Below are 8086 nucleotides of genomic sequence, written 5' to 3' on the forward strand. Positions count from 1 at the left end.
AAAATAAAAGTAACACGATTTTTAATAATAGAAAATCAAGGTTATTTTTGAAAATTTTTATCGAGATTCAGAAAAAACATATTCTTTCTTCCAACAAATGATAAGGGTGGCACTAAAAGCTCAAACATACTTGTTATCTACAAAAAATATATTTTAAATAACTTATTTGAGTTATTTTACTTTCAAAAAATTTTTGACCTTCTCCAGTCCGTCAGTTATCGACCGCTGATCTATAACAAACAAATAGTCGATGATCTTTTGTTGATAAAGAATTTGCTTCTACAACATTTCCGGCTCAAAAGCATTTAAACATTTGAATTCAATTTCCTTTAATGGAAATGACCATTGAAATAATAACTTAAATTTAAATTGTTCTAACAAAAGATACAAAAAAATACTAGCCAAAAATGCTTATTTTTAGTATAAATTAACTTTATTTACTGTTTTTATGTAATTGTTTATATTCTTATACCGTTAAAATAAATCAATTAATAAATCATTGTGTTAAACGACTTTTGGAAGGCGATAACCTTTACCAGATAAATATTATTAACAATTCCATGATAGTTGAGCTATCTTAGTTATTAGATACCGTTTCAACTATCGGCTTCTAACGCTGCACATAAATCTCTTCCAGCCGTTCAAAGAACTGCTATGTACACTATCAATAACACAGAAGAAGAGCTATGAACCATAAATAAAATAATTGACCACTTACGGAAAGAGGTGCATCAATATTTACTTGAAACTTAATTGTATTTGTGTATCTACCAGTTGATAAAGTAACAGAAAGAAATGCGTTCGTTTATTTTGTTACTCACAACATTGGTTGCAATTAGCCCAATTTGCTGTTTCAAAATCCGACGATTTCCATCGAATTTCAAATTTGGTTTGGCAACAGCTTCATATCAGATTGAAGGAGGATGGAATGCTAGTGGTAAGTAATTTCGTTTATGTAGAGTATATAAAAGTTGAGATGTCGCAAAATGACAAAAATTTTTGAAAAACTAATCGCAAGAAATTTAAAGTTAAAATGGATTTTTCAGAATGATACTCTCAAAAAGTTTAAAATTATTGATAGAAAACACTTCGTACTAGCAAATAAACATAAAAATAGATAAGTATTTAATAGTAAAATATTAAAAACAAAAATTCAATTCGAAATATTAAAAAAATCCGAACTTATAAAGTAGGTAAATCATATTTAAGCCACTAAAGTTAATTACTTTTCATGAAAATTTTAAATATGCACTTCGACAAATGATCTACTGCTTCTTGAAGTGAGTTTTAACAATAAATATTCTACTTTGCTATTAATTACCCCCTCTGGGGTTTTTCCAGTCTCCTACAGTTCAATTTCAGTAAATCTATTAGATGGAAGTTACTAGTGGTAACTCCAACTCTTTAGTAATTTTATCAGTACGAGATTTATCAGAAAAGCAATTATCAAAGCTCAAAATGCATAAAGATTCCTTTTGAATCAATTTTTAAGGAAAAGGAGAGAACATCTGGGACCATTTTACTCATAAGTACCCAAGTAAAGTAGAAGATCATACCACAGGAGACATCGCTTGTGACTCATATCATCTTTGGAAAGAAGATGTAAAATTACTAAAAGATATTGGAGTACATTTCTACCGATTTTCCTTATCCTGGTCAAGAATTCTCCCTACGGGCTTTACTAACGAAATAAATGCGGATGGAGTTCGGTACTACAATGACTTAATTGACGAATTACTCAAAAATGACATTGAACCCATGGTAACGCTTTATCACTGGGATTTGCCGCAACCGTTACAAAAATTAGGAGGAATGACGAGTGCCCTAATGGACGAATATTTTGCCGACTATGCATCAACTGCTTTCAGCCTGTTTGGCGACAGGGTGAAAAAGTGGATAACGTTTAATGAGCCTTCGTCAATATGTCTTCCCTACGAAGATGGAGAGAGTGCTCCTGGACTAAAAATTCCTGGAATTGGTTGTTATCTTTGCTCGAAAACTCTACTTCTGGCTCACGCAAAAGTTTACCGTATTTATGAGAAATATTTCAGGGACATCCAAAATGGTAAATAATTATCCGCAATGCCTATTTATAATCGAAAAATTTGTTTATAATATTGGGAGATTTTAAATTAGGATTGGTTATTTAAGGTCAGAAACTATCTCATAAGAAAAGAANCAATAGTTATGTCCGGAATATTCTGAGTGAAAAGAGTAAAATGTTTACGAGTTTACTTTTAACGTGTGCTATTTTTACAAGTACTTTTAGCGAAGAAGTGTACAAAATACCAGAAGATTTTTTAATTGGTTGTGCCAGTTCTGCATATCAAGTAGAAGGTGGATGGAATGCGAGCGGTAAGAAAATGGAAGCGTTTTTGTACTTTAATTTTTCAATTGTCCTTTACTTATGTATGTACATTCATTTTGTCACAAAGGTTACTGTTCGTAAATCTCAAATAATCTAATTTGTTTTAAGATGTCAATAAGTCTTTTGATCAGTTTCAGAAGTCATCTCAATACTGATATTACTGGATGACAATTGAGTTAATTAAGAAACGATAATCTACAATATTCTAAAGAACCAGTAAATTCGTTATTTCATTTTTGCGTAAAAGCCATAAAAACCTTATATTTACATCAAAAATGTTAAAATTTGACAAACCAGTAGTCTACGTATTACTCATGACATAATAATTAGGATTAAAATGGTTACTCAACTTGTATACAGGGTGTAACAGAAATAATCACAATAATTTACAATCCGAAGCCGGTCCTGTGCGTGAATTGTAAACATAGGTGTCTACCGAATAGCGCAGTGCGATAAAAACTCTGCAGCTACATGGATGGAAAATGTAAACATTTCCGATTACTGAGCGTCGAAGATAAACATAAACAATTTAGTATTACACATAATTTTGGGGATTGTCTTCTTTGAAATCGAGGCTTTCGTCCCTACAGCGGCCATACGGTTCAAACCCGTATATATATCATACCGCAATACTGTAACAACTGACTTACGCTAATAATTGATGTTGTATTACTGAATTAGTTTATTGAACTGCACATGGTTTGCCTTATACATTCTAACATAAAAACACCCTATTCACACTTAATGTAATCTAAGAAATCAAATATGAATGAGCACAAAAACACGAAACAAATAGTACACTGATGGTGGTAATCAACAGCTGATTGAGTGCAGCGTTGCGTGCCGCATTTCTTTATCAGGTCCGGAATTGAATTCACCTCTACTTTCTACCACGTTTTTCTCCAAAACGGTAAACCTTCGGACATACAACTATTTACCTAATTTTCTTGTTTTATAGTGTTCTATCACCTTCTGCATGCTCGGCATTTATTTCTGTTACACCCTGTATAAATTAGCTGGATGGAACATAAAATAATCAATTCTTTATACGCTGCAATAGCTACAAATGTTGGATACCTTGTACATCACCTACATGGATTACAAATAATCCAAAATTTGCGACTGAGGTACTAAAAATCTCACAAAAGTATTTTTTAATACTTTTTACGTAATTCTTGATGAATAATTTAGTGAACGTGTAAGTTATATTTTTTCAACTACGTCTATCTGCAACCCTCTCCTGCTTCTGTAAAAACTGTTCTATACTTTTAAGGTCTTTTGGACAAAGCCTATCAACCATCAAAACCTTTAATTGCATTTACGGGAATTACATTAATATTTTATATTTATATGAAAAGTTGATTGAAGGTATTTGTGCCAATTTCGCTATACCATACAAAAAGTTATTTCGCCCTTTCATTATTGCATGCAACAGAATATCCCTATGTTTGGTTATTAATTCTCTACAGGTGTGTACCCTTGTTTATTTAAGGTGGTATTCAAAAGATAACGTAATTCTAAGAATTACGTATGTGTGTTCTTTGATATGAAACATTTATAGTCCTTGAATTATTGTCAGTAACTTGAACTAATAAATATGAAGTTCATCATATTTTCGATGATCAAATTAAATATTAACCACTCAAAAATCATAGTTCATTTATTAGAAAAATATAGGTCCTGTTAATTGTGTTAAAGGTAAAGGCGAAAACATCTGGGATCACATAACGCATATAAATCCCAATTTCAACGTGGATAGTTCAAATGGAGATGTTGCTTGCGACTCTTATCACAAGTGGGAAGAAGACGTAAAACTATTAAAGCAATTGGGGGTTAACCATTATCGATTTTCCATCTCATGGTCAAGAATTTTACCTTACGGATATAGTAACGAAATTAACCCCGATGGCCTTCGTTATTATAACAACCTGATAGACGCCCTATTAGAAAATAATATAGAACCTGTAGTGACAATGTACCATTTCGATCTGCCTCAAGACCTACAAGATTTAGGTGGAATGGCAAACCTCAAAATTGCAGAATATGCGGTTGACTATGCCAGGGTTCTTTTCAAAAATTTCGGAGACAGGGTTAAATGGTGGATTACTTTTAATGAGCCCCTAACGTATTGCTCCTTTGGGTATACTGGTGTTATAGCACCGGCTATTATATCACCCGGTGTCGGAGTCTATCTGTGCGGGAAAACTATCCTTGTAGGACATGGAATGATATACAGGATGTACAAAAAGGAATTTAAAGAGAAACAGAATGGTAAGTTCAAAAAATGACATTAAAGCGAATGCAAAATATTGGCTAGGGTCTATTATCTTTCAGGAAAAATTGGCATCACAATCAATACATACTGGTTTCAACCAAAGACTTCATCACCTGAAGATATTGAAGCCACAAAGCGAACACGGGAAATTTTAGTAAATTTTAAAGCATTTTTACGTTCTCTTTTGTTGACAAATTTGTTTAGATAAGTTTATAGTTATAATAACAATTTGCTCCTGTAAGAAAATGAATTCGAATTGATAGTGAATAATGTACGTATCGCTGTTGTTGCTGCTGCCATCTCAAATGGCTTACGTACTAGTGCGTAAACCCAAGCGCCCGGGTTCAATTCCCGACAAGGGCGTAACAGCAGCAACAATATTTCTACGTTAATCAGGAGGACAGAGAGTTCATTTCACATATTGAATATTAATCTCTTCAAGAACATTTCCTACACATTGCATTTTACAGTTTGGATGGTGGATGAATCCGATCTTCTCGAAGGAAGGAAACTACCCACAACTGATGATTGACAGGATCGGCAACGTCAGTAAGGGCGAAAACTTTTCCGAATCCCGACTACCTCCGCTTACCAAAGACCAAATTAAATTAATAAGAGGTGCTTTTGATTTCTTGGGCCTAAATTATTATACAGGCAAAACTGTCCGAGCCAACTTAGTTCCCCCTTACAATCCACCCACCTTGGATCAAGATACGGGAGCAACTGTAGAAAGTATTAAAGGTCTCGAACGCAGTGGTGCAGCATGGCTTGACGTTTACCCAGAAGGCCTGGAATATTTACTGGAATGTATAAAAACTGATTACCATAATCCACCTATTCTTATCACTGAAAACGGTTATCCTGATAACGATGGCCGACTCAACGATCCTAGACGAATCAATTATATACAGGCAAGAAAAAAATTACTAAACCGTGCTGAACTGTCAAACTAATACTAAATATTCCGACAAGAAGACTACAGATAGGACCAATAAGCGAACAGGTTTAAAGAGCATCTTCATCACTAATAAAGGATATAAAATAAAATAATTCGAAGTGGTCTGTATTCTGTCGAGACTGCCAGACGCGGATCGCGATTTCGATCTTTTTGGATATCATCAGCGCGTCGCAGACAGCTCCGACAGAACACAGACCAACCTTTACCTGCTGTCTTAACAGCGCGTTTTAGAAAATACCACAAATGGCGCGGTAAACGCCATCTGTAGTACGATGCTACATTTTAGGATTATGTATGCTCCAACAAGGTCCATTTAAATATATGTATATCTACTTGCTGAAACGAATCCCGGCGTAGCTAACCTCAACGTGATAAGCACGTTACCATAATCAAATTTGATTAGCTACGCCGGGATTTAAATGGATCTTATTGGAGCATACGTAATCCTAAAATGTAGCATCGTACTACAGATGGCGTTTACCGCGCCATTTGTGGTATTTTCTAATAAAGGATATAAATGAGTACTGCCTTATTATGCAGCATCATAATCATCATCATAAGGTCGTCAGTCCTAAGACTGGTTGGACACGCACCTCCACTCCTTTGCATCCTGAGCTAATCTTCGCGTTTCCCTAAAACTAGAACATCCCACATCCTTAACTATTTGCGAATAGTAATGTAATCTGGGTCTACCTCTACTCCTCTTAACTCCTGTTTTTGCTTCTAATATGTCTCTGACCAGACCTTCATGCCTGAGAAGGTGCTTACCAACCTATCTCGCCTATTTTTCTGCCTTTGTTCTCCTATTCTTTCTAATACCTCTATTATGCAGCGTCCTATAATAAATAAGCCATGTTATTTCTACTCCTATCTCTAGTCTCCTTGGGATCCCGATGCGGCACGATGAATTTAACTCATCTGCAAGAACTAGGAATTTTTTCTTTAAGTTGAAACTTGGTAAATGTATAACATTTAGTAACAGCGGCCATCTTCCTGTAAGCGCTACAAGTATTTCGTATGTTAAACACGGGTCTTACGACGCGGCTTATACCAGTAATTGGATCTCATTAGAATGCTAGAGACATTAGCCATCCTCTGGCGTGCTGATGAGATAAGCAGTGTAAATCATAGAAAATTTTGTAATGAATATTTCGAATCACTTTTTGCGTAATTAACAATTATTACAGTTTCTAATAATAATTCCTAAAATTTCTGTACAAGTGTATTTGTAAGTTGACCGCATTTTTGTATTATCATTTATTTTAGAAGCATGTGATCGCAATTTTAAAAGCAATAAAGAAAGGTAGCAAAGTATTTGGCTACACCTACTGGGGTATGATGGATGATTTTGAATGGAACAGCGGATACACGTATGTAATTCTACCTTAATTAATTTAATTTAATTAAATTGATTTTGATCATTTTAAGTAATTTGCTTTCAAACGTTTTTAGGTACAAATTTGGAGTAATTCAGGTAAACTTCACCAGCCCAAATAGAACGCGTACTCTGAAATTATCCGCACATTTTTTCAAAGTCCTTACAGAATGCAGGGTAGTTCCCTCAGGGGACATTGTATAAAATATGGTGATTACTAAATTGAAAAGATGCGGCAAAACAATTTATTTATTTTGTTTTTACATTGTCAATCAAAATACCAGTAGATTGCTGTATTACTTGTCTTAAACTAAAAAATAAAACGTTCTTCATCTAAACAAAATATGAGATTTTTGATTTAAAAAACATTTTTCATTCGATGAATATGTATTTTTATTAACAATGCCTTCCCAAAGTTTCGCCCGCTGATTGGAACTTTTTCAAGGGTAATTTTAAACTTAATTAGGACATACGCTTGCAAACAACGTTCTTCATTACATACTGGTGTAGTTGTAATATTAATAATATTAATTAACTTTACGATTACCGTAGAAGAAATCCCAATCATAGGGTAAAACGTTAAGAAGAGATTGTTAATATTAAAAATATATTAATGAATCTTTTATAGCATTTATTCTTTCGAGAACACTATCTTAACTATCTTAAAAGTAACATTAGTAGTAACAGTTTAGTAACTATACTCTGTTTATTTTAAAGTGACTAAAAACCCAGTGACCACCCTTGTCTCCCCTTAGCTGTAATTGCCTATTACCTATGGCACCATTCAAAAGAAACATCATTTGTATTCTGTTAATACGCAATAGACACAATAAGGATTACTATCCTTTAACATTGTCATTAAATAAGGTTCAGACTTTCTCTTTATGAGTGCTGATGTCAGTCAGTCAACCGAAAAACATCGCAGTTTTATTGTTTCATCCGTCACCTTAAAAAGAAGGCCGACTTTAGTGTAATTTTCTTATGTACTTTTATGCAAGGAAAGTAAAAGTAGGGGAAAGAGCGAATATAAAGATAGGAGACGAAGAATTAGAATAATAAATAAATAAAGATAATAATAATATCAGATAATTCAGGACGGAAGGAGTAGTA

General features: G+C 33.8%; 1 non-coding gene across 1 annotated transcript in view; it reads left to right on the forward strand.

Annotated features, from left to right (window-relative positions):
* Window positions 1-8086, forward strand: part of LOC108734274 — a 22588-nt gene that overhangs the window by 928 nt on the left and 13574 nt on the right. Inside the window, exons 2-9 of the transcript XR_003230854.1 lie at window positions 638-937; window positions 1493-1675; window positions 3165-3177; window positions 4257-4639; window positions 4703-4797; window positions 5114-5554; window positions 6868-6971; window positions 7054-7174. This is a non-coding gene — a transcript (lactase-phlorizin hydrolase). The remainder of the gene's footprint in view (window positions 1-637; window positions 938-1492; window positions 1676-3164; window positions 3178-4256; window positions 4640-4702; window positions 4798-5113; window positions 5555-6867; window positions 6972-7053; window positions 7175-8086) is intronic.

The sequence above is a fragment of the Agrilus planipennis genome, unplaced genomic scaffold (genome assembly GCF_000699045.2).
Source record: "Agrilus planipennis isolate EAB-ADULT unplaced genomic scaffold, Apla_2.0 scaffold83, whole genome shotgun sequence".
Classification (NCBI taxonomy): Eukaryota; Metazoa; Arthropoda; class Insecta; order Coleoptera; family Buprestidae; genus Agrilus; species Agrilus planipennis.